The sequence below is a fragment of the Haliotis rufescens genome, unplaced genomic scaffold (genome assembly GCF_023055435.1).
Source record: "Haliotis rufescens isolate VD_foot unplaced genomic scaffold, xgHalRufe1.0.p SCAF_84, whole genome shotgun sequence".
In the NCBI taxonomy this organism is placed as follows: domain Eukaryota; kingdom Metazoa; phylum Mollusca; class Gastropoda; order Lepetellida; family Haliotidae; genus Haliotis; species Haliotis rufescens.
Window position 1 is genome coordinate 624,361 of NW_025964377.1, and position 27,919 is coordinate 652,279.

The 27,919-nt window shown below is 39.0% G+C and overlaps 1 protein-coding gene across 2 annotated transcripts in view; it reads right to left on the reverse strand.

Moving 5' to 3' along the window:
• LOC124122871 (cell adhesion molecule-related/down-regulated by oncogenes-like) overlaps positions 1–27,919 on the reverse strand; it is a 346,871-nt gene that overhangs the window by 107,013 nt on the left and 211,939 nt on the right. Inside the window, exon 1 of one of the 2 annotated variants that reach the window (XM_048390127.1) lies at positions 10,234–10,835. The exons of the other annotated variant lie outside the window; for it this stretch is intronic. The gene's annotated coding sequence lies outside the window, so the exon portion shown is untranslated. Of the gene's footprint in view, positions 1–10,233; positions 10,836–27,919 lie in introns of those variants that run through there. 2 annotated transcript variants of the gene reach the window in all.

Here is a 27,919-nt window from a genome sequence, read left to right on the forward strand (position 1 = left end):
AATATACTACCATAGCCACATTTCAGTACAGATATACCAAAAAAGATATAACAGTATATAAAAAAACTTGTTCATAACTTGCAGTTCCTTTGTCATTAATCATCAAACGATATCATACACACTTTCAGAAAATCATACAAAAATATGCTATATAACAATATAATCAAACCTCAAAATAATATTCTATTAACAAATACAGTTAATCCGAATTCCAATACATCCAACAAGTTTCAAGGAAAGCACACCTGTAGAATTCTTGAATTATCTCAGAAAATGTCTCGTCGTCCCATTCACTCAATATTTCATCGAAATCTCCGATGTGGAAGTCAGGGTAAATTTCCATCTGTTCCTCCATGTTGATGATTTCAAAAATAGTTCCATTAATTAACGTATACATACACGGTGATGAGACCCCCAAAATTCAGTGATGTTATGCTCATTCGACAACACTTTTTAACCAATCAGATCAGGGAACATACCTACTTTTATGTTACAATTACAAATATAGTAAATCCAAATTCCATTACATCCAACAAGTTTCAAGGAAAGCGCACCTGTAGAAGTGGACGACTGACCGCTGTGTCCTCAGATCTGCTGCTGCCACTTGACCAGACAGTAGAGACACAAAATGCCTCGGGCGTTACACTGAGCTTCTAACGAGGCCCCATTGCGAACATTTAGACTCCAGAGGATCAAGCAGGTTGCGCTTCATGACTTTCGCACAATAGAAGTAAAAAAATTACGAGACAATCAGAACAGCAGACAGAAGTGAAACACTAGCCTTTCATTGGCTGCTGGTGTTATAGACACAGTTAACCAAATATTTGGCAAGATTCGCGTGATTTTGACACCGAGCTAACAAGAAAAGTGCCACATTTGACATGCAATACTTTCTTTGATAAGCTATTTAAGTATTAAGGAGCATTTGTTGTTACGCCTTTATACTGTTGTCCCTGAAAATATTGACAAACTGAATTTTAGATTTTCGGAATAGAAAGATCCAACATGACATTGTTGCTTTATTTGTTTTCTTTACGACAGATGGTTTATAGACGTTCATGTATTTAATAACAAAGCAGGTAAATGAAAATATTTAATTATGAAAATATTTTCACAAACTAAGGAGTAGTTGTCTGTAAGCACTATAAAGAAAATGTAAATTGAAAACACATCAGGCGTGACATCAATAACATTGACATTCTGATTTATGGACAACAACAAAATCACATGATAAAATAAAAGCTTAGTTTGCAAACTACATAATGTACTTTGTTTGCAAAAGCAAATCAAAATATTAATTGTAACATTTTGTTAAAAAATACACCATTCACATAATATGCAATGTCTTTAAGCATAATGTACATTGTACGTAAATTTACCTTAGCCATGTTAATTATATTATTCCAAAATGTAGCTAGTGCGTACTTCGGCCAATGAAGTGTTTTGTACAATAAAATTCCTGATTCTTGACTCAAACTCATACCAAAAAGAAAAGAATTCTGTATACAATTTAGATAACCAACAATTCCTATTTTTTATAAATATTCCTATTTTTTATATTCACTGACACAAGGAACAGCCATTATAAAGTGCCAATACTTCATAATCTCTTTCATTTGTGTCAGAACAGTAAAACAGAAACAAAATCACATTCCATAATTCATAAACATTTTTAGAAATACACCCATCCAAAAAGCTAAAAAATCCCAATATTCAAAATCTCTTCGCTACTTCCTACATACAGCTATCAACATGATATAGACAATGAAATAGACCAGCCTTGGCTGCCTCTATATATTATATAGCCCAGCGACGATGCTAAGGGTGACAGTTTCACGTAATTCACATGTAATCTACACGCCTTCTTTCAGCTGAAGAACTATGTGCGAAAGCATTCCTCGAACAAAATCCACCAGTATCAACTGTTCATTTTGAAAAACACATTTCACCGACACTACTGTCTTGATAGCATCTCTGAAGGGAGAGATTTACATGCTTAAAATTTTAATTGGGTTATTTCTTAAACAACTATTACAGCTGCAACATCCAGTCATTATAAATATATAAAACACGAGTGATGAAATGTACTCATTAACATTCCATTCACGAATAAAAAATCAGAAGAAAGATTTATTCCTGAAAAAATACACAAACAGGTTCCAGCCAAATTTTTAGGAGAAATTTCATTTCCGATTATCACAACAAGATTATTTTTAACAAAATACTAAATATTTATCCTATGCAATTATACTCACTTATCAAAGAATTAAAAACACAACACAGAAAGATTTAGTTTCTCGTCTTCTCCTTCTTGAAGAATTCTATGTGATAGCAAATTCCAACTCTCAAGTGCGAGAAAATTCAATTAGAGTTAGGGGCTAAAAAGTTGTGACACTTGAGGTTTAGTAAACAAGATAATATGGCAATCACAGTATTGCCAAACACCTCTGATCACTCAGTGTATCGTCATGGTAACACAAGCCTTGACAGTAATTTACATTCCAATGAGAAAGTTTTCCCAAATGAATAAAAACCCATGGACAAGCATAACATTTTCTTTTAAAGCATCTACAACATGGCAAAAAAGGATACAAAAGATTAAATCTATTTCCCATGTCAGTGTTTCCACGGAGACATATAGTGCTCATTGAGACATGTTTTCTTTGTAATATATCGCTCACACGTCTCCCCCTAATGCGAGCCACATTACCTATATAATGTTGTTTATGACAATACGCCATTTACTTCTTCGTCACAGATAAATAGAAAGAACAAACTGGCAGTCGTTTTTGTGAATATAACATTCGGCTGTATTTCTAAATAATAATACGAACACTATTTATTCCACACACCGTGGCTCTCATGCGACTGATAACTAGACACTATCACAGGGAGAAAGTATTAATTGTACGAAATACAACTGTCACATCAACACGATACAGATACAAGTACAGTCTTATAGTTTTCTCTGCAATATATATATATATATATATATATATATATATATATATATATATATATATATATATATATATATACTTCCTATATATTAACATTAACATTCCATTCACGAATACAAAAAATCAGAAGAAAGATTTATTCATGAAAAGATACACAAACAGGTTCCAGCCAATTTATTAGGAGAAATTTAATTTCTGATTATCACAAGAATATTTTTAACAAAATACTAAATATTTATCCTGAGCAATAATACTCGCCTATCAAAGAATGAAAAACACAACACAGAAACACAGAAAGATTTAGTTTCTCGTCTTCTCCTTCCTGAAGAATTCTATGTGATAGCAAATTTACTTGCTCTGTATATATATATATATATATATATATATATATATATATATATAAAAGATTATTAGAATTATATTCGTTAGAATTCATTATATCTTTTAAAAAGTAAAAAACATTTCTAGGCAAGCTGAGCCAATAGTAGATACCCCATTCTTTGTATACAGTTCCTAGGGGGCATGACCAGAATAAGATGGTCGCTTATGAAAGACTACCGACACCACTTTAGTTTAACTGGGTAAACTTCTGAATACATTATTCATACAGTAGTAATAAAATGTACAAGGGACGATATCCTACTGTTAAATCATAAAGGACTCTTGAAGTATTGTTCAAGAAACAAATGAGGGGTGTTTACTGATGTAGAGCATTTATTACATCAAATAAAACATTTCTCTTCAGAGGAGATTCAGACAGGGAAAGTCCAGCACTGCATCAACTGATCACATATTCCCGTGTTCGAAACTAAGCCCCGCGTTAAACACATAGAGGATTCAAGCACAATAGTAGACTAACATTTAGTCTCTGAAATCTTATATTACACAATATCCTTCTTGACTCTAAAAATATTTTAAAAATTCCCTATGCTGAGAGCTAGCTTGAGCTGGCTAGACTTGCTTTTGTATGCATTTCTAGATTATTTTTTTTTCATAAAATAAATATATTCCACGGTCATGGTGCAGGACTAGCACAATAGCTACAAACCTTAGCGACCCAAGAAACACTAAATTTTAATATTTGTCATAATGACACACAGCACCAGACCAAGCCTCCTGCTCAGGTTGTCTGAGAACTGGCTCTGCCATGAGAAGAATGAAAAATCTTGTGGCCTGTGACATTGGTCAAATCTCCACTACGATCGTGTTGCCAGGACTGTAACTCACACATTTCAGTGTAGACCAACACAAGGGCCAAAATCAAGTCTGTATCTGCGGTTAAAATCTGTGCACAAAGCAGAATCGGATATACCTTCATCTCCCAAACATACCCTGATGAACGTTGCCAATTGCAATAACTTTAAAAACTTGTTTAAATCAAACATATGGAAATTGTTCCATCACCTGTATTTCCATGTCCATCATGTTTCCATGCCTTTATGTTATGTAGATATATCTATCATGTTCTCATCTCTGTACCATATAAATACTCTATTTCTGTACCAGGTCCCAAGTGGGTGTTTTTGTACAATAAAATTCTACTCAATTCTATTCTATTCCGTACAACTTAACAAGAAATTGATTCCTGGGGAATGTACAACTGGCTAATGCTCATATATTTGTCATAACACACAGCATCTTGAAATTCTTCTCCGCTCGTCTGAGAACTCGCTAGTCTGTGAACTCGCTAGTCTGTGAACTCGCTAGTCTGTAAACTCGCTAGTCTGAGAACTCGCTATTCTGTGAACTCGCTAGTTTGAGAACGTGCTAGTCGGTGAACTCGCTAGTCTGAGAACTCGCTAGTCTGAGAACTCTCTAGTCTGAGAACTCACTATCACCACGGGAATTCATAGATGTACCCCCAAAAAATGTACACAAAAAAATGCCCCATGTAACCTCCTTCAGCCTCAAAAGATACACTGGGCAACACTTCTAAAAAGAGTTTTGTCCAGCTAGGTATTCCAGTACAACGTCTAGCCTACGCGGCAACTTGTTGGTAAAGACACTACACAGATCATACCCAACCTAACTGGGAAACTGATTCTAATCCCTGGGAAATGTATAATCGGTGGCTATAAACTGCCATTGACACTTGTATGTCAATCTGGGAGTTATCCTTGTCCTGAGCAGTGGGACGTTGGATGTATACCATCATACACGCATTGTTGACAGAAATAGGAGGCGGCCTGTCAAACTCGTGGTAATCTATACAAAACCAACAGGTCCCATCTGTCTTAGAGCTGGTCAGCACATGATACTGGGGTGGTCAGCGGGATCACCGGCCCCATCTGGAGGGGTGGAGCTGGTGTACATGTATGTCGGTAAGTGCAGGTCGGGGACACGGATTAGGAACATATTGGGTGTGGGATGAATAGTGGAGTTGTGGTGGAATTAAAAATCAATAATTATTATCATAAAAAACACTCTCATAGAGCAGGGTGTAAATTAAAATTATTAAAATTATTATTATTATTATTTTTATTTTTATTATTACATAGCTTTGTCTTAAAGATATGTTTTGAAAAACATGTCAGAGCGAATTCTTGTAACATATTTTGTTTTTTCAGGGCAAGGATTTAAGACAGTTGCAAAGATTTTGTTGTAATTTTGACAGTCTGATAAACAGAGAGGGTATGACATGAAGTGGGAGAAAACTTTCTGGATCATATTATAAAGAAAATAGATTCTCCAGACAGGAAAATAGGAAGCTTGGCAGACACAGTTGAGGTGGGGTGAGGTGAGGTGGGGTGGGGTAGAATGGGGTGGGCTAGAGGTGATCTTGGGATGTGATACCGTTAGAGAGAAGGGTGTTAACATAAGATGGTTGGAGAGACACAAGGTGGGGTGGATTCTGTACAATCGAGGGGGTGGGGGAGTGCAGTGTTGGCTAATGGAAGAGGATATTCATAGTTCACAAAAGCAATTTTCAAACTTAAAAAAAATTTAAAAAATTGATTAAGAGATATTTCAAGCAATAAAGTCAGACAAATAAATAAACTCTGTCACCTGAAATTCCTCCACTCGCCCCACAAACCAGCTAACCTAACTAATACCCTTTTTATCACCGGTCTCATGGAGTCGCGATCCCATGCAGCCAACAGGTGTGTCGGCCAGAACAACAGGTCACGCTCACATAAAGATCTCACGGAGACAGTGCCCCAGTGTCCCTCATCCCCTCGTACATCCACCCCGCCATACAATTACACCCCCACCCCGGGGCTACAGCACCATGTTATCAGAAAACCACAGAAAACACTGTCCACTCTTTGTTGTTTTTTTACACTGATCTTATCCCCTGACTGTCCCGAGGATCGGCGGGAGGGCATCATCTCTGACCCCTGGGGCTAGTACAGGTAATCATCCACAAGAGTTGGGGAGGGGGAGTTCTGTGATGGTGGGGCAGGGAGGGGAGGGGGAGGGGGGAGGGGGAGACAATAAGGTGTCATGTGTATGTCAGTGACCACTCATTACGAGTGAAAGGAGTTTACAATGTAGGGTAGTGTGTGAGAGATGGGTGGGGTGGGGTGGGGTGGGGTGGCGCACTCGGGGTGGAGAGGAGTTCAACCCCCTCTCTCAAGAATAGTAGGGTGCCGGTTTTATTAAGTAGATCAGCATTTTTTTGGTACTGGTACGAAATGATTAAGTCCACAACAAAAACATAAAAAGAATTTTACAAATTAAAACTTTTGGTTGTAAATTTTAAATCTAATCTAAAAAGTAATCACATATCCCTACCTGTATAAATAATTAATCCCTAACCTACAAGCATTACTAAGAAGCCTAAATTTAATTCCACCGAGGAGGAACTACAAAGTTTACACGTCCTGTGGACAGTCATATTTTTTTTTAGCCAATTAGTAATACATATCCTTATGATGTCTATTGTGTACAAAAAATAAACAAACAATAATCAACAATAAATAGAGATGGACCATCACACTTGATTCCCCAAAAATTGAGACTGGCAACTTTTGACAAGAACTGATCAATAAGATTTTCAAGTAGCCAGTGCAGTGGTCTGGGAAACATGTATTTCCAGTCTGCAACCCTGCCCTACCCTACCCTGCCCTACCCTACCCTACCCTACCCTACCCTACCCTGCCCTACCCTACCCTGCCCTGCCCTGCCCTACCCTACCCTGCCCTGCCCTGCCCTGCCCTACCCTGCCCTGCCCTGCCCTGCCCTGCCCTGCCCTGCCCTGCCCTGCCCTGCCCTGCCCTGCCCTGCCCTGCCCTGCCCTGCCCTGCCCTGCCCTGCCCTGCCCTACCCTACCCTACCCTACCCTACCCTACCCTACCCTACCCTACCCGTTGAGGACCTTCCGTACCATCAACTTCTATTCTATGTACACTGTACATGAACTACGACAGGTAAATGTCGCAGACAAAAAATCAGAAAGCTTAAGACACCTATCACAACACGATCAAAACCTCATCGAAGTCATGGCTTTGTTTCGCCACTGTCGTGTTGTAGGGAAATCTCCAAAATATTCCAAACACAGCCACGTTAATACACAAAGAACGCTAATCTGTGCAACAGTCCCTTCTCCGTTGATCTGGTTAACCTGTCGACAAAAGATACATCTTCTACACGCTCCCCCTACAGGGGTAGTAGAAACAGAAAGCTCATCTTATCAGATATATGTAGTAGAAAACTGTACAACACATCTTCAAATGTTATCCAATACTTTTCATTCTACCTGTAAGGCCTTTGTATAAACTGCTATGTACAGAAATTTAGACCTCAACTTGGTTGATTTTTGTTTGACTAATTGAATATCTTGTACATCCTAAAGAATCAGCAACCATCTCCATAAAGCTATATAAACATTCAAAATAAATTCCCTTTATGACAATTAAGACAAATATTATCAGGAACTTCCTTTAAAGATATCTGCCATGTTAAAAGACAACCAAAATATTTTAAACTTTTTCCTGCTTTGTGTCTGACTTAAGTCAAAATATTTTTGGAATGTCATCTCAATAACTATCTTCAGAAAGCTTCAAAATCTTATAAACTGAACTCCCTTGGGTAATGTTTGATTAAATGTTTGATTAAATGTTTGACAAAAGGTTTGACTGTCAGAACAGCGTGGGAGCATGGTGCCCCGACCTCAAGTGTGACTCTGTTTGCCCGGATTTGTACAACAAATCTCATCAAACCTACGTTGTTCACATCAAAGGACCAGGATGAATAATGTAGAAAACGTACGTTTATCAAGCTTTCATTCATTCTAATTTAGATCAGTCCAATCTCTGCTATACTTAGCCTCCATACAAATCTAGGCATATCTCTCTGGATAAAATGACCACTGCACTGTGGTTCAACCACGGCCATGTCTCGACAGCGAGGGAAACTACATCCGACATCTTGAACTCATCAGGAGGTGTGTACATTAGACAATAGAATATACAGAATCAGTTGCACACAAGGCTACATAGTTAGAAACAATTTCAAGTAAATGAGTAACAAAAACAATAATATTAAAAAGTGATTGAGTGAGTATGGTTTTACACTGGTTTTAGCAATATTCCAGCAATATCACGGCAGTAAAAAAATATAAAAAATGATTTATTTTTAAAAAAGTATAAAAATGGGTAATAAATGATTGAATAAAATAAATATTTACTGTAGATATTTGACACTTTTTTTTCAAAGACAAAACTATGATGTCTTAACACTACGTAAAACATGGAAAAATCTTGATGGCTTCAGCAACTGTTTTTGAGGAAAGATATAACATATTTGTTGCAATTATTTAAAGGGAAGATGGTGTTCTAATTTAAGGTTGTCTAACATTTACCTATCAAATATAATGATTTATCACCTTTGAATAGTAATTTTGAAATTTTTTAACAGTAAATATAACAATAAAGTGAAAAAGGTGTGGGATAAGTAATATTTGACTAACTGATCTTCATAAGCAATGAATGGAAGAAATACAAATCCTTCATCAATTGTAACTCGTAGAACTTCACTTAGTTTCTTAACACACTTGTTTATATTTTAAAAAATTCATCCAAAACTTTAAACAGTTCCGCCTAACAACCCTATAACAGCGATGAAAAGAACCAAAATGTTACCATCACACACAGACAAAACTGTAGAAAGTTAAACTAGATACCTCGGAATCACCAATAACTCTGTTTATGTGTGAACTGTACTCCCTGTGTGTACCACATCAAAAATTTTGAACATATCACAAACATAAAGAACGACAGATCCCCTGTTTATGACAGTCCTGATTCCAGCACTCATACAAAGCCTGTAAAACCACAAAGACACTCTAATTGCTTGACACTCAATCCTCATAACAGGAAAAGTATGACTTCAAATATCTCAAAGTGCCCTCAAAACATACACCCATAGGGCCGAGGCAGAAATCACTTGCACACATGCGTTTAAAATTGTAAATATTTTTTCACCCAAGGGTGTGAATTTTCAACCATAACTTGCCGTTTCACAGGCAAATAACAATATTCCTTTGCCGTGCAAGCCACCTATTTGCAGTAATTCTGATCAAGTTTCACATTTGTCTTTGTTAGGGTTGACGAGAGTTAGAGTTTCCTTGACAAAGAAGCAAATAGTGAAGGTCATGAGAGTTGCGCTAAACCTCGCACAGCCCCAACAATAGGTGAAGCGAAGAGTCTATGGAAACATGCACATAAAACACTGTTGAGGTGAACCCTCACGAATGAACGACACCAGTGACTGTTGATAGCCGGCTATCGAGACACCAAATCACCGCATGTCAATACCAACTCCCAGTGGAAATGAAACCTGTCGGTGCTAACATGCGATAGTGGACACGGAGCAGGCTGTCAATAACGTATCCATCTCTGTTCGCGTGCCTCAGACAATCTGTGCAGTTTTGATTGTTGCCAATTTTGACCAAAGAAAACTGGTTCACAATCCTTGTCAAAAGTCGCTAGTGTATTTTTAGCCGGACTGGTGTCAGTTTTATGTCGCCAACTCACGGGATGTTGTGAGTCTATCGGCTAACAGAGAGATCTTTCTCTGCGATTCACGATGCTCCGATAGTGAAATAAACACAAAACTCAAATAAATACATCACAAACACCCCAGGCCTCTCCCGAAAGCATCCTCTCCTTTGACTCATTGGCAAACTCATTTCTACTTTATAGCAACATCTAAGCCATGTTTACAACCACTGTCTCATAAAACCCATGACATTGGTTGATTCAGGATGGGTAACCTTGGTAATAGCTTCTGACCATGATGTAGCTGGACTATGAAACAGGCATGCACTTACCCTCGAGGAATCAAAACAAAGCCGGCCATGTGTTTCTCCTCCTAGTGTAAGTCTGCTCAACACACACTTCAGGTGCCGCAGCCTGCTCTAAACCAGTCAAGCACGACCTGCACAGTTATCCAAAGATATCCACAAGGTGTAGTCAAGGCCTTGGATCACTTCTCAGTGAAATCGCAAGTCCAAATCACACTGCCTATAGCAGTCTGTACTTCCAAACGCAAACACAAACTCACGTCTGCTCACAGCTAAGCTCCTTCCTCACTGAACAACTCAAGAGCTCTGTGCCACAACACTGTCTGCATCCCAATCAAGGCTGCCGTTCACTCGCTCTGTCTCTCCTAGGTTCCGCTTCACTGATCGCTGACTGAACACTGCAGATTTGGGCCTTGGTCAGCCAAGCACGTGCTGGTTTTTCGTTGATAGCTTCTCAGCTCTTATTGGTGTGTATTATGTTCAGTATGAAGTAGAGGAGTTAGAACACATAAAACATATCAGAGTGTGAGAAGTCGATAGCTATCTCGAATACTCTCCCAATTGTAAAGTAATAGGCTTAGGGAACGTAGAGGCGACACAGGCTATAGGCACACACTGGTGTATTGAGTTCCCGTGCTAAAACATCAATGACAGTTTAGGTATACGGAGATGTTTGTATTTATAGAGCGGAGGACATCCTACATGATGTTTGTACATAGTTTGTATACAAAAGATAGGCATTCTTTGCCCCACCAGTTCAAGCTGACTGCGGAGCGAGGTTAAAGCGCTGCTTTACATCCCACTGTAAGGAACAGTCACTGGCTACATCAGAACAATACCTGCACAGGATTCAAACACTAACTGAATTGGGAGTGTCCCTTGAAAACAGATTATATGTGGGAAATATACATAACTGTATTACACATGGAGTGCACGTATCGACACTCAAACTGTGGAGAGAGTCTATCAGGATTTATAAATTCAGCAGAAGCGGGCACCTGGTCAGAATTAAAAAACAGGACTAAGTTGAGGAATCAAACTCAGTTCCTTGAGGCAATGAGCAAGAGCTTCATCAAGGCCCTCCACATAGATGTCCTTGTAAAAAAAAACAATGGAACTACGAAGTAATTATTTTCACAGGTGTCTAAATATCAACCTTGATCTCAATCTTAAAATAAATAAATCCCAAGATCCAGAAAGATTAATTTGTGTCCATGATTCTTTAATCAGTATAATTTCACTCGTAAGATTTTGTAACAGGTTTATGCTACTGCATTAATATTCAATATTCAATGTAAAGGACAAAAAAGTATTTGAGTGAGTGAGTGAGTGAGTGAGTGAGTGAGTGAGTGAGTGAGTGAGTGAGTGGGTGGGTGGGTGGGTGAGGTTTTACGCTGCTTTTAGGAATATTCCAGCATTATCACGGTGGGGGACACCAGAAACGGGCTGAACACATTGTATCCATGTGTGGAATCGAACGCAGGTCTTCCGTTAACGAGCGAACACTTCGACCACTGGGCTACCCCACCAACACATTTCTCCCAGTACCTTATATTCATGTGTTATGAAAAGATATATTGTTGAAGTGAAAGTGAAAGCTTCTGATAATGATGACAGTTTATGTCATTTACCCCCAAATTGTCATTTTGTTATAATATTTGTTTCATTTAAGGCCATGTGACTAATGCTCGCTAACCATTCTATCTCTACAAACTAGCCACCAAAATTCATAGTACAAAAATGTCATTATTTTTTTCTTTCAATTATAAAGTTTGGCAGTGTTTCAGCAGTGAGTGAGTGAGTGAGTGAGTGAGTGAGTGAGTGAGTGAGTGAGTGAGTGTGAGTGAGTGAGGATTTGAGGCCACTTTTAGTAAGGCTCCAGTAGTATCATGGTAGACTAACATTTAGTCTCTGAAATCTTATATTACACAATATCATTCTTGACTCTAAAAATAAAAAAAAATTCCCTATGCTGATTTCAGAACGGAATAGAGGAATAGTGGAATAGAGCTAGCTTGAGCTGGCTAGACTTGCTTTTGTATGCATTTCTAGATATTTTTCTTCATAAAATAAATATATTCCACGGTCATGGTGCAGGATTAGTATCATGGTAGCAACACCAGAAATGAGTTCACATATGGGATTCGAACTTGTGTCAGCGGCGTGACAAACTAACCTTGTAGGAAAGTACTACTACACTAAGCTGGTAATAGAACACAGTGAAAACAAAAAAGCTGAATAAAAGAATTAATGTTTTACTGCAAAGTCACAACCATTCCAGGAATACCAAGGCAGTCTCCTGTTGAGCCCAAACAAGTATCTGACAGCTCTATCAACAGCCTACGCAGATCTTAAACATTTACCACTTTGGTATGGTGCAGACAAACCAAGAAACATGATGAGGTCAAAGCTGGGATTCGAACCCATGATAATAGTTTTCGGGTTTCTCAAACAGATACAGTTATGGGCTCTTCCACAAAGTGCTTGTATCGCTCTGCCGATTGTCATAAATCTGTGTAAGTATGTGACTTACGATCACCTTAGCGCTATGATGGCTTGGTGGAATGGGCCCAGCTTAGAGTACTGTGACGACTTTGACGACTTGGCCACCCGTTCCTCCAAGCCTGGCCTGGAATCCCCACGGGGGCTAAATGAGTCGACTCCCATCATCTAAGATGGATGAGCAAATACAGGGTTGTTATTTTCAGAAAAGGATGCAACTGTAGTGACAGTGAAAACGTATGTTTAACAGGCACGGGTTCATTACCGATAGCTTACTTTAAAAAAAGGAGGCCTGGTCTGGTTTGTTCATCATGTAGGTGGCGCTGTTCCTCGCTGAAACCATCGAGCCTCGGCCCGTCAGGGACATCCACTATTACACACAGTGTAGTCAGGGAGAAACATGTTCATAGTTTTATCGTTCCTGTTTTCCCGTTTTTCCATGTACCATCAATAAACTACAGCCTCTCGAAGGTCAAAGTCAAATTGGAAGAATAGAGTATAAAGTAAAACAATTATATGAACTACCCCTTTTGGAAGCCATATAATGAATAATCTAAAATAAATAAGTTGCATCTGATTCCACTGCATTTGATTGGCCAACCAAGACAGCTTTTTTTGTGTTCATGTTGCCATAAACCGAAAAACAATTAGGCCACACCCACTAACAAACTACTGGTTGATCATAGAATGGGCGGGGCTTGTGTAACATTATTGCGCTGAAAGATGTGCCTGATTTCTTATTGATGTCCACATTTTTTTTTCATTTTTTTTTTGTCTGTGAAGTTATTATTGTTGACGTATCTATCAATAGGAAATGACTTCAGCGCATCTCTGTGTTATGGAGTAAAAAGTACATACTAGTTTGTGTATTGTCTAAATATGCATAGCAAAACTCCATAAATGCAAAATAAAATTGAAGTAAATTGTTAAAGAATTAGGGGAAATATGGTCCTTTTCCAATTAATATTTTCAGTTAAATGTAAGTGAGTGAGTTAGTTGGGTTTAACACCGCTTTTAACAGTATTCCAGTTATATCGCGGGTGTCAGCTTAATGTGGGAGGAAAGCCCGAAGTGATGCAGGTCTAAATTTAAGTGAAGGAACCCTAAGGATGAAGCAGCAGATGCAGCTGCTCCAACACTGTTACAGACTTAAGTGCGCTTCGGTAGTGGGACAATCTGCATTTCATAAAAATTAGGGATTTTTTAAAATTGTGTATTTTATGTATCTTACAACTTGAATACTCCCGCCATGCAAAACACATGTATGAATACTTAGTAGAAAATACAAACAGTTACACGCCTCGACATCCCACCAATAAAATACACTTGAACATGGCACAATATGCACAAGACCTAAGTGTTTGTTTGTTTGTTGTTTTATGCCGCAATCAGAAATATTCCAGCAAAATGACTGTGGTCTGAGAAATAATCAAGTCTGGACCAAACAATCCAGTGATTGACATCACGAGCATCGATCCATGCAATTTGGATCAGCGACAAATATCAACCATGTCAGCGAGCCAGACCCCCCTTTTCCGTAGTCGCCTCTTATGAAAAGCATAGACGCCATTTATGGCAAGCATGGGATGCTGAAGACCTATTCTACCCTGGATCTAAACAGTTCACGAGACCTAAGGGCTACATGCAGACACAGCTGAAGCAGTCGTGTGCAAGGCTTTAGCCCCTGTGCACTAAGTCAAAGTCGTTGCTATAGTAACTTGCAAAATAAATTTTTCAAAAATCCCAAACTATCAAAAGGCACCAGTTTACCACTAGACCTATCTATGTGCCAAGTGTGGTGAAGAAATATTGTACGATTTTCAAGATCTGCTCCAGAAAGGAGCACTACCTCCATTTTCAGTCTAAGTCAAAGTCGTTGCTATGGAAACTCTTAAATTCCAAACTATCAAAAGGCACCAGTTTACCACTAGACCTATCTATGTGCCAAGTGTGGTGAAGAAATATTGTACGATTTTCAAGATCTGCTCCGGAAAGGAGCACTACCTCCATTTTCAGTCTAAGTCAAAGTCGTTGCTATGGAAACTCTTAAATCCCAAACTATCAAAAGGCACCAGTTCACCACCAGACCTATCTATGTGCAAAGTTCTGCTCCAGAAACGAAATGTGACGGAAGGATGGACAGCACCCATTCCTATATCCCCCTTCCATGGTGGGGATGAAAAACCCAATGGTCAGTGAAGAACTTATATCCAGACAACAGTGCTAATGCCTGACAGCATTTGACTGGCCCATGTCATTTTCTACTAGCCTTGGGCTATGGAGAGATTGTAGGTGTTGTTTGTCCACTTCACTCCCAGTGTTTTATCAAGGTATTAATGGTCCTGGAGGGGTAGACAAGCATCCACCACCATTTCACTGATTGTTGAAAAACATACTGTTGAACAAATCTAGATATATTCAAAGAACAAATAATGATAAAAATATGTTGCATTCTCGCGACATCTACTTCAAATATGTTGGATAAAAATGTACAATTGCTTACTTTTTTCCCGTTTGTATATTTGTTTTGTTCTGAACGGGAAGGATGGGGGAGGGCAGTTGTCTATGGTGCTTCAATTCACTGTGCAGAGTTGTGTCCCTTGAGCACACCAGGAACCTATGATTATGGGTTCGAATCATGGTTCACCCCAATTATGTTTCTAGGTTTCTAAGTGGTAAATATCTAAGACCTGCATCACTTCGGGCTTTCCTCCCACATCAAGCTGACACGACGTGAAATAACTGGAATACTTTTCCAATTAATCAACTCTAAACAATAGAACTATTGAAATTGTGATGACAAAAAATATTTGAAAAAAACCCCAGTCCAAAGATGCATTTTTTTAATCAAATTAATTTTTTTATAATTTGTACCTGCTGAAACAGCAAAAATAAGCAGCATTCCACTTTTCGAAAATTAAGATTATGTATTAGATTTTTATCTAAAAAAATGTTTGATTTTGTCCATAATGCCCTGCTATTAAGAACCAGGTTTATCTCCCCTTCCTAATAATATCTTGATAATACTTTGCTTATATCACTGAGATTAATATCCACATCTTTAGGTCATTAAGCACTGAGATTAACGGCATCACCATATGCCAATCTCCAGGCACCGAGAGCAGAGGATTCCATCCAGCATTAATTAGCCATAAATCTCACAAATTAATTTCTTTAACGATTTAACAAAATGTGTGCTGAAGTGCATCGCTTCTCAAGCATGAAATTGAATTTAATCCAAATTTCCATATGTTTCATAAAATTATACATCCTATCAGCAGTGCTTAACTAAAAACAAATAAACAAAATAAAATAATAAACAACCTAATCAGGGATGAAGGCTGTTTATTCCACTTTTCGGTGGAACCTGCGTTGGAGTAAACACACAGTGAGGAATGACTGAACGGAGAGATTCAGGTTAATTCGCACTCTGACAAATAACACTTAATACTTAACCGAGATGGAACAAAATTATGTGAATGTCAGTTAACCTCAAACCGAGTAAAACATGGTTAGTATTAGTTAACACATGAAAGACTAAAATAAATTTTAAAATATTTGATTTCTTATTCATCAAGATTTGGTAAAATTATTCTGAATACAGCTTTTTAAAGACCCTAGCAAGTCCTCGAAAGCCAATTATATAAAAGTCCTCTGTCACAAAAAGAAAACTATTTTATTACTTTTAATTGATAACATGTTTCTACTTTTAATCAGTATGCCAAGATTTGTGGAGCCCAAAATAACCAACATGTCGTCAGGAAGTGGGGCTTAAACAAGTCAGATAAGCATTGGATGTGCAGGGGACTTTATTACTTCTCAAGAATATTTTCACTTCTATAAGACTCTTGGACTTTTTTCCATTTATTTTTGTGTGCATTTAGTAGTAGGGGACGGAATTTGTGGAAAATGAATATATATTATATATTAAAAGAATATAAAGACGTTGATAACCAGTAAAGAGAGACACACCTGTGAAAGTAGGGTTTATTTGTTGACATTCATATTCAGAGTGAGTGAGTGAGTGAGTGAGTGAGTGAGTGAGTGAGAGTGAGAGTGAGAGTGAGAGTGAGTGAGTGAGTGGTTTAACGTCACTTTTAGCAATATTCCAGCAATATCACAGCAGGGGACACCAGAAAGGGGCTTCACACATTGTACCCATGTCGGGAATCGAACCCAGGTCTTTGGCATGACGAGCGAACGCTTTAACCACGACCACCCAACCAACCCTCATATTTAGAAAATTGGGCATTGACCTCATTCAGAAGTGAGTCCTTTAAAATATGTAGGCAAGACTCATTAATATAAACATGAAAATAAACTATTTGGTATTTACATTTAAATTAATCCAAACGATTAAATCAGACATTTGTAAATAACTTTTCATGCAACATGTAAACACAGTGTGTATGTAAAGCTAATATTTACTGTGTCAGCGTTAACTAGGACCAAGTTCTGAGCTGTTCGTTAAAAACAGGTTAGGGATAATTCCATGTAAAGATTTATGGCAGGTCTAAATGCTATTACTGTAGGAATATGAGCTGGAGGTCCCGAACTTCTGAGCAACAAGATTTTAAAATAGATCTTAATTACACAGAAACTCACCCTTCCTTGAAACCGCAGGGAACACGTTATTGTTTATTTGATACTCCTAAAACTAACATCTGCCTCATCAACACAATGCCCTTATTAGGGAGATCCCATTTTTTCAATTTTTGTCTGTTTTGACTCTTTTCTTTAAACTGTATTTTGTTATCACTCTTGAATAACACGGGGATCGAGTGTAAGTCACTATCAAACTCACTTGCTGGTTGTACTGATAAAAAGTGAGTGAGTGAGTGAGTGAGTGAGTGAGTGAGTTTGGTTTAACGTCACTTTGAACAGTATTCCAGTTATATGACGACATCAGATTGATGTCGGAGGAGTGAGGGAGCGAGATAAGGGTTGTTTAATTGGACATTTACTGGACACACCGCTACATATGAAGACATTTCTTGATAGTAATCACGTACCAAATTTAAAAAATGTGTCCTTCAGTGTAAAAAACACTTTTATTTGATAAATACTTAATACTGACATATATCATATCTTCCTTCTTCCATTGTTAACCAAGAAGATTCAATTGTCCTCCATTGTTAACCAAGCAGATTCAATTGTCCTCCATTGTTAACCAAGCAGATTCAATTGTCCTCCATTGTTAACCAAGCAGATTCAATTGTCCTCCATTTTTAACCAAGCAGATTCAATTGTCCTCCATTTGTAACCAAGCAGATTCAATTGTCCTCCATACTTAACCAAGCAGATTCAATTGTCCTCCATTGTTAACCAAGCAGATTCAATTGTCCTCCATACTTAACCAAGCAGATTCAATTGTCCTCCATTTTTAACCAAGCAGATTCAATTGTCCTCCATTTTTAACCAAGCAGATTCAATTGTCCTCCATACTTAACCAAGCAGATTCAATTGTCCTCCATACTTAACCAAGCAGATTCAATTACCTCCAATGTTAACCAAGCAGATTCAATTGTCCTCTATTGTTAACCAGGCAGATTCAATTGTCCTCCATTCTTCACCAAGCAGATTCAATTGTCTTCCAATGTTAACCAAGCAGATTCAATTGTCCTCCATACTTAACCAAGCAGATTCAATTGTCCTCCATACTTAACCAAGCAGATTCAATTACCTCCAATGTTAACCAAGCAGATTCAATTGTCTTCCAATGTTAACCAAGCAGATTCAATTGTCCTCCATACTTAACCAAGCAGATTCAATTACCTTGAATGTTAACCAAGCAGATACAATTGTCCTCCATACTTAACCAAGCAGATTCAATTGTCCTCCATACTTAACCAAGCAGATTCAATTACCTCCAATGTTAACCAAGCAGATTCAATTGTCCTCCATACTTAACCAAGCAGATTCAATTACCTCCATTGTTAACCAAGCAGATTCAATTTTCCTCTATTGTTTACCAAGCAGATTCAATTGTCCTCCATTTTTAACCAAGCAGATTCAATTGTCTTCAAATGTTAACCAAGCAGATTCAATTGTCCTCCATTCTTAACCAAGCAGATTCAATTGTCCTCCATTCCTAACCAAGCAGATTTAATTGTCCTCCATTGTTAACCAAGCAGATTTAATTGTCCTCCATTCCTAACCAAGCAGATTCAATTGTCCTCCATTCCTAACCAAGCAGATTCAATTGTCCTCCATTCCTAACCAAGCAGATTCAATTGTCTTCCATTGTTAACCAAGCACATTCAATTGTTCCCCAACTCTGAGTACAATCAGAAAAAGTGCAATGGACAATTCTTGTAACATTTTGGATTTAACATAAACATTAAATGTTTACAGATTTGTGAGTGTTATCGAGTATTTGATACCCAACAAATAAATACGGAATCGATGGTGGATCAATCCAGAGCCAGGTCAACACTGAACAGAACATTACAACACGGCCCAACAAGAAGTGTGCATGTGTTGAAGATTGCAAATAAGTTCAAATATCAGCCACATTTTCAAATTTCACAAGTTACACAAATCACATAGTTCACTGAAGTCCTATATACATTCAAATGTATTGTTAGAATATTCGGATTTCATTTTGTCAACACTGGTTTAGACCTGGACATTATCGTCACTTTCTACAGCCTAATTTCTCCATTTGAAAAGCCGCTATTGACAATATTCCCTTCAGTGTTCGAGTCTTTTGGCTTCCAAGTTTGTTAGTACATGAAGTACGAACTAAAGAGTCTTTGAATCAGAACTAATATAGCCCAACTAATATAGCCGGGCTGCGAGGCAACAATGGTTTTACCTTGTAACCAAATTATATATCCTTTCACCTTTAGGAAGATCTCCTATGATTTCTCGAGCTGCTTTTATCCTGGCAGTATGAAGCCCAAGTGTAACAAGTGCGACATCATTGTTTGAAGCAATCGGGAGGAACCAAGCTCTCCAACACTTTCACAACTGAATTAGTTTAAGGGAGTTTTTGACATGAGAGACATTGCCTATCTGATGTGAATATGTCTCCACCCAAACTGGAAGACACAGATTTAATATCCACTGCTTGGGAATAAAATATTGTTTATTTAAGAGTGAATCAGAAAGTGCATCGCCTGCTTGAACAGTCAAGCAAGTGCTGGGGTGAACTTGTAGCGGAAACGTCGCACCACGTCCAAACTCGCAACTACTGACTCATGGCACTATTCAAACTAGGTAAAAAACACTACTCTAAAAAATACTTAATTTTCTCAAAAGTAAACAAATTTTACCCAAATGATAAATGTTCGTTGTTGATTTATTTACTACATTTCAGGGTGTGAAACTGGGGCTGCCATGGGCCCATTGTTTAGTTATTATTTAGATGACAGATGTTAGGGTTAAGTCATACGATGACTTGTCAAACTATTAATTCTCAGATAGGACAATGTTAATTAAAAATTGAATCCAACGCTTTTTTTGCATTTATGCAGAGTACACGCAGAATAAGGTGCACACACTGTAAATCCATGAAGCGGATTTCATGCAGAGCGTGCACACCGGTTTTTACTTTTTTACCTCCATCAACACTAAACAAATTGAAGTCAATTCTTAAAATGAAATACCACCCAAAAAAATAGCAAAAAAAGACTGCTTTTAAAGATTGTTTTAAATAAAAAAATATCCGGTTTTGTAACTGTAGGTGAAAAATATGTAATCCTCATACAAAACCCCGGGTCCCCCTCTCCCCCTCCCCCTTCCCCAAGAATATCAAATGGTCAGTCCCTTACTGATAACCTTTCCGCCTGCTACCAAAATATTTTCTTACTAAATGATTTGTTATCTAGAATAAAAACAAAAAATACATACAGAAAAATGCTATTCAACAACAGTAAAGGATCACCCAATTCTTCTATAAATCTATACTTAATATACCAAACCATGACAGATTTACTATATATGGTATGAAAGATCCAGGTGATCCTTAACTTCTTTTGACTAGTATAGGACTAAAAAAACATTACAATCAAACATATTTCAAACAAATTAATTTCTTAAACTTTAGCTAAAGGTAGAGTAGATTTTCCACACAAAAAATGTATTTGTCTGGCCTTAGATATAAATAACCTTCATGATGCTTCTAATCCATACCTACTAATCCTCCAGTCAAGATACCCCTCATCAAGGATTATCCCCCAAGCACCAGTCTCCTCGATCAGACCGGCCACCTCCCCTAATAACAACCACCAAACACCCTTAATATCACATTGGAGCCTGCTAGCTGACAAAAAGGATTTCCGAGTTATCATTAGCTTCAGCCAGCAATAAATCACCCTTAAAAGACATACATTATGATCAGCATTAGATATCGTATTTCCAGGTGGCGTGGTTATTCTGGGCCGGCACTGGCTTGCATGGGTGTGACATTCAAAGGACGGGATTGTCTATCTGGTTTGAAATCAGATCAAAATTCAACCAGTTGGGCATGATACAATATAATCAAGATGAGACGTTGTGAAATGTGAAATGTCCCGTGTGGCTCAGCAAGTGTAGAGTGTGGCTTACTCCTGCACTGAGGGGTACCGTGGCCCTGTGGTGTAAGGAGCAACAACACACTGGGTTTGAATCCCACTCATGACATCATGAACCTAGTTTTCTCAGCACCTGCAAAGTCTAGCTTATCACTGCACTGAGGGGTAAGGTGGCCCTGTGGTGTAAGGAGCTATAACACACAGAGTTTGAATCCCACTCATGACATCAGAAATGGGCTTCACACATTGTACCTGGGTCTTTTCGGAATGACGAGCGAAGGCTTTTACCACAAGGCTACCCGACCGCCCCTGTTATTTTGAAAATTGGGCATTGACCTCATTCAGAAATGAAAAATTTAAAATTTATATTATTATCAATGCAGGCAAACACTTTAACCACAAGCCTACCCGTACAATAAACAGAATCTCTACAATACACTGGAGAACAGAACCTGTACAATACACTGGAGAACAGGACCTGTACAATACACTGGAGAACAGAACCTGTACAATACACTGGAGAACAGAACCTGTACAATACACTGGAGAACAGGACCTCTACAATACACTGGAGAACAGGACCTCTACAATACACTGGAGAACAGAACCTGTACAATACACTGGAGAACAGAACCTGTACAATACACTGGAGAACAGAACCTGTACAATACACTGGAGAACAGAACCTGTACAATACACTGGAGAACAGAACCTGTACAATACACTGGAGAACAGAACCTATACAATACACAGGAGAACAGAACCTATACAATACACTGGAGAACAGAACCTGTACAATACACAGGAGAACAGAACCTGTACAATACACTGGAGAACAGAACCTGTACAATACACTGGAGAACAGAACCTGTACAATACACTGGAGAACAGAACCTATACAATACACTGGAGAACAGAACCTATACAATACACTGGAGAACAGAACCTGTACAATACACTGGAGAACAGAACCTGTACAATACACTGGAGAACAGAACCTGTACAATACACTGGAGAACAGAACCTATACAATACACTGGAGAACAGAACCTATACAATACACTGGAGAACAGAACCTGTACAATACACTGGAGAACAGAACCTGTACAATACACTGGAGAACAGAACCTGTACAATACACTGGAGAACAGAACCTATACAATACACTGGAGAACAGAACCTGTACAATACACAGGAGAACAGAACCTCTACAATACACAGGAGAACAGAACCTGTACAATACACTGGAGAACAGAACCTGTACAATACACTGGAGAACAGAACCTGTACAATACACTGGAGAACAGAACCTGTACCATACACTGGAGAACAGAACCTCTACAATACACTGGAGAACAGAACCTCTACAATACACTGGAGAACAGAACCTGTACAATACACTGGAGAACAGAACCTGTACAATACACTGGAGAACAGAACCTGTACAATACACTGGAGAACAGAACCTCTACAATACACTGGAGAACAGGACCTCTACAATACACTGGAGAACAGAACCTCTACAATACACTGGAGAACAGAACCTGTACAATTCACTGGAGAACAGAGCCTCTACAATACACTGGGGAACAGAACCTGTACAATACACTGGAGAACAGAACCTGTACAATACACTGGAGAACAGAACCTGTACAATACACTGGAGAACAGGACCTGTACCATACACTGGAGAACAGAACCTGTACAATACACTGGAGAACAGAACCTGTACCATACACTGGAGAACAGGACCTCTACAATACACTGGAGAACAGAACCTGTACAATACACTTGAGAACGTCTGATGTGCCATGACATAACTGAAATACTTGAGACGATCATTAAACCCAGTTCACCCACCAGGCCAGGACTCAGGCACGCTGATGATCCAATGAGAACTGGTATTTCTCTTTGGTTCAGTCCTCGACACAAGCAGTTCCTGTTGAGTGAGGCAACTAAAGGAAGCTTCAAATGTTCAAATGTCCTGAGAATGTCACAAAACACGGAACGAGGATGAAGGTGATGCACCTCCATCAACTGTTACCTTCATCAGCATGCAAAGATGGCATTTCAAACCACTTTCAACTACTTTTTATCCCCGACGGCCTCAGGACACAACAGCTAATTTACCCGCCCTGCCACAATTTTATCATTACCCAATTTCCTTACATGCTTGGAGAGTTTTCTAAATAAAACTATAATTGCAAAGCCTTGTTTTTTAAAGTGCTCTCTGAAGAGAATCAGAAGGTAAGAAAAAAAAACAAGACTAGTTTTACAAATATCAAAGCAAAAAAAAACCTGGACCAGTAGCTACACAATAATCACAGCAAACATATGCTATAGAATGTATGTTTCAAGCCTTGAAAATGGCTGTGACGCTATTACTTTTTAAAGTAAAACTTATCAATGGTGGGAATAAAGAATGACTGTCCTCATGATCTTATTGACACTGATGATCTATTGATCCACTTTGGATTAGCATTGGCCCAAAGATACAACGGCCAATCAGATGGCCGGTCATAGAAGATCTAGCCTTGTCACAGTATTGACCACCAGCATCAGCAACAATTACTACTACCACGTTAGGTCATCAGCATTCAAATTTTCTCGATGTCCTGTGATGGTCAGTTTGATAGGAAAGTAGCTGCCAAACATGGAGGACCAAGTTAATCACTGCACTGAGACCTACTGACACCTCATGTCAAACCCCAAAAGATATAAGTCCTAAAATGTCAACTGAATTCTGAAATAATTTTATGGACATTGTGGACGATCTTTGACCTGGTGATATATCGTCCTCTGAGAATACTTATATGTATATATTCCTATTTGAAGGCAGGTTGATTTTCCTAGTATATTTACAAAGATTTGTTACAAGCCAGGCAAATGTCATATTGACATTAGGTCATCTCTATACAGGCAAACTACCCAGGCACAAAATTCCTGTACCCGATCAGGTAGACCAGGAAACAAACTGTTTCGTACAGCTGGATTCAATCAGTTTTTAGATTTTCATCCAAAGTTTTCAAATATGTTTGATGGGAGGCATTTTAATTTTAACATTTTATTTGTTTTAAATAAACGGCCCAGGTCATCTGTCATGTCTGTGCCCATCTATTTTGATGTGATGTGATGGATGTGATGTGACAGATGTGATGTGACGTATGTGATGTGACGGATGTGATGTGACGGATGTGATGTGACGGATGTTTGGGACTGTGTACATGGTGTGTCTTATCAAGACAAGACAAAAATCTCAACATGTGCAGGTACTTGGGGTCTGATGTTTGGGACTATGTACATGGTGTGTCTAATCAAGACAAGACAAAAATCTCAACATGTGCAGGTACTTGGGGTCTGATGTTTGGGACTATGTACATGGTGTGTCTAATCAAGACAAGACAAAAATCTCAACATGTGCAGGTACTTGGGGTCTGATGTTTGGGACTATGTACATGGTGTGTCTAATCAAGACAAGACAAAAATCTCATCATGTGCAGGTACTTGGGGTCTGATGTTTGGGACTGTGTACATGGTGTATTTCATCAAGACAAGACAAAAACCTCCACATGAGCTGGTACTTGGGGTCTGATGTTTGGGACTGTGTACATGGTGTATTTCATCAAGACAAGACAAAAACCTCCACATGAGCTGGTACTTGGGGTCTGATGTTTGGGACTGTGTACATGGTGTATTTCATCAAGACAAGACAAAAACCTCCACATGAGCTGGTACTTGGGGTCTGATGTTTGGGACTGTGTACATGGTGTATTTCATCAAGACAAGACAAAAACCTCCACATGAGCTGGTACTTGGGGTCTGATGTTTGGGACTGTGTACATGGTGTATTTCATCAAGACAAGACAAAAACCTCCACATGAGCTGGTACTTGGGGTCTGATGTTTGGGACTGTGTACATGGTGTATTTCATCAAGACAAGACAAAAACCTCCACATGAGCTGGTACTTGGGGTCTGATGTTTGGGACTGTGTACATGGTGTATTTCATCAAGACAAGACAAAAACCTCCACATGAGCTGGTACTTGGGGTCTGATGTTTGGGACTGTGTACATGGTGTATTTCATCAAGACAAGACAAAAACCTCCACATGAGCTGGTACTTGGGGTCTGATGTTTGGGACTGTGTACATGGTGTATTTCATCAAGACAAGACAAAAACCTCCACATGAGCTGGTACTTGGGGTCTGATGTTTGGGACTGTGTACATGGTGTATTTCATCAAGACAAGACAAAAACCTCCACATGAGCTGGTACTTGGGGTCTGATGTTTGGGACTGTGTACATGGTGTATTTCATCAAGACAAGACAAAAACCTCCACATGAGCTGGTACTTGGGGTCTGATGTTTGGGACTGTGTACATGGTGTATTTCATCAAGACAAGACAAAAACCTCCACATGAGCTGGTACTTGGGGTCTGATGTTTGGGACTATGTACATGGTGTGTCTAATCAAGACAAGACAAAAATCTCAACATGTGCAGGTACTTGGGGTCTGATGTTTGGGACTATGTACATGGTGTGTCTAATCAAGACAAGACAAAAATCTCAACATGTGCAGGTACTTGGGGTCTGATGTTTGGGACTATGTACATGGTGTGTCTAATCAAGACAAGACAAAAATCTCAACATGTGCAGGTACTTGGGGTCTGATGTTTGGGACTATGTACATGGTGTGTCTAATCAAGACAAGACAAAAATCTCCACATGTGCAGGTACTTGGGGTCTGATGTTTGGGACTATGTACATGGTGTGTCTAATCAAGACAAGACAAAAACCTCCACATGAGCTGGTACTTGGGGTCTGATGTTTGGGACTGTGTACATGGTGTATTTCATCAAGACAAGACAAAAACCTCCACATGAGCTGGTACTTGGGGTCTGATGTTTGGGACTGTGTACATGGTGTATTTCATCAAGACAAGACAAAAACCTCCACATGAGCTGGTACTTGGGGTCTGATGTTTGGGACTGTGTACATGGTGTATTTCATCAAGACAAGACAAAAACCTCCACATGAGCTGGTACTTGGGGTCTGATGTTTGGGACTGTGTACATGGTGTATTTCATCAAGACAAGACAAAAACCTCCACATGAGCTGGTACTTGGGGTCTGATGTTTGGGACTGTGTACATGGTGTATTTCATCAAGACAAGACAAAAACCTCCACATGAGCTGGTACTTGGGGTCTGATGTTTGGGACTGTGTACATGGTGTATTTCATCAAGACAAGACAAAAACCTCCACATGAGCTGGTACTTGGGGTCTGATGTTTGGGACTGTGTACATGGTGTATTTCATCAAGACAAGACAAAAACCTCCATATGAGCTGGTACTTGGGGTCTGATGTTTGGGACTGTGTACATGGTGTATTTCATCAAGACAAGACAAAAACCTCCACATGAGCTGGTACTTGGGGTCTGATGTTTGGGACTGTGTACATGGTGTATTTCATCAAGACAAGACAAAAACCTCCACATGAGCTGGTACTTGGGGTCTGATGTTTGGGACTATGTACATGGTGTGTCTAATCAAGACAAAACAAAAATCTCAACATGTGCAGGTACTTGGGGTCTGATGTTTGGGACTATGTACATGGTGTGTCTAATCAAGACAAGACAAAAATCTCAACATGTGCAGGTACTTGGGGTCTGATGTTTGGGACTATGTACATGGTGTGTCTAATCAAGACAAGACAAAAATCTCAACATGTGCAGGTACTTGGGGTCTGATGTTTGGGACTATGTACATGGTGTGTCTAATCAAGACAAGACAAAAATCTCAACATGTGCAGGTACTTGGGGTCTGATGTTTGGGACTATGTACATGGTGTGTCTAATCAAGACAAGACAAAAACCTCCACATGAGCTGGTACTTGGGGTCTGATGTTTGGGACTGTGTACATGGTGTATTTCATCAAGACAAGACAAAAACCTCCACATGAGCTGGTACTTGGGGTCTGATGTTTGGGACTGTGTACATGGTGTATTTCATCAAGACAAGACAAAAACCTCCACATGAGCTGGTACTTGGGGTCTGATGTTTGGGACTGTGTACATGGTGTATTTCATCAAGACAAGACAAAAACCTCCACATGAGCTGGTACTTGGGGTCTGATGTTTGGGACTGTGTACATGGTGTATTTCATCAAGACAAGACAAAAACCTCCACATGAGCTGGTACTTGGGGTCTGATGTTTGGGACTGTGTACATGGTGTATTTCATCAAGACAAGACAAAAACCTCCACATGAGCTGGTACTTGGGGTCTGATGTTTGGGACTGTGTACATGGTGTATTTCATCAAGACAAGACAAAAACCTCCACATGAGCTGGTACTTGGGGTCTGATGTTTGGGACTGTGTACATGGTGTATTTCATCAAGACAAGACAAAAACCTCCACATGAGCTGGTACTTGGGGTCTGATGTTTGGGACTGTGTACATGGTGTATTTCATCAAGACAAGACAAAAACCTCCACATGAGCTGGTACTTGGGGTCTGATGTTTGGGACTGTGTACATGGTGTATTTCATCAAGACAAGACAAAAACCTCCACATGAGCTGGTACTTGGGGTCTGATGTTTGGGACTGTGTACATGGTGTATTTCATCAAGACAAGACAAAAACCTCCACATGAGCTGGTACTTGGGGTCTGATGTTTGGGACTATGTACATGGTG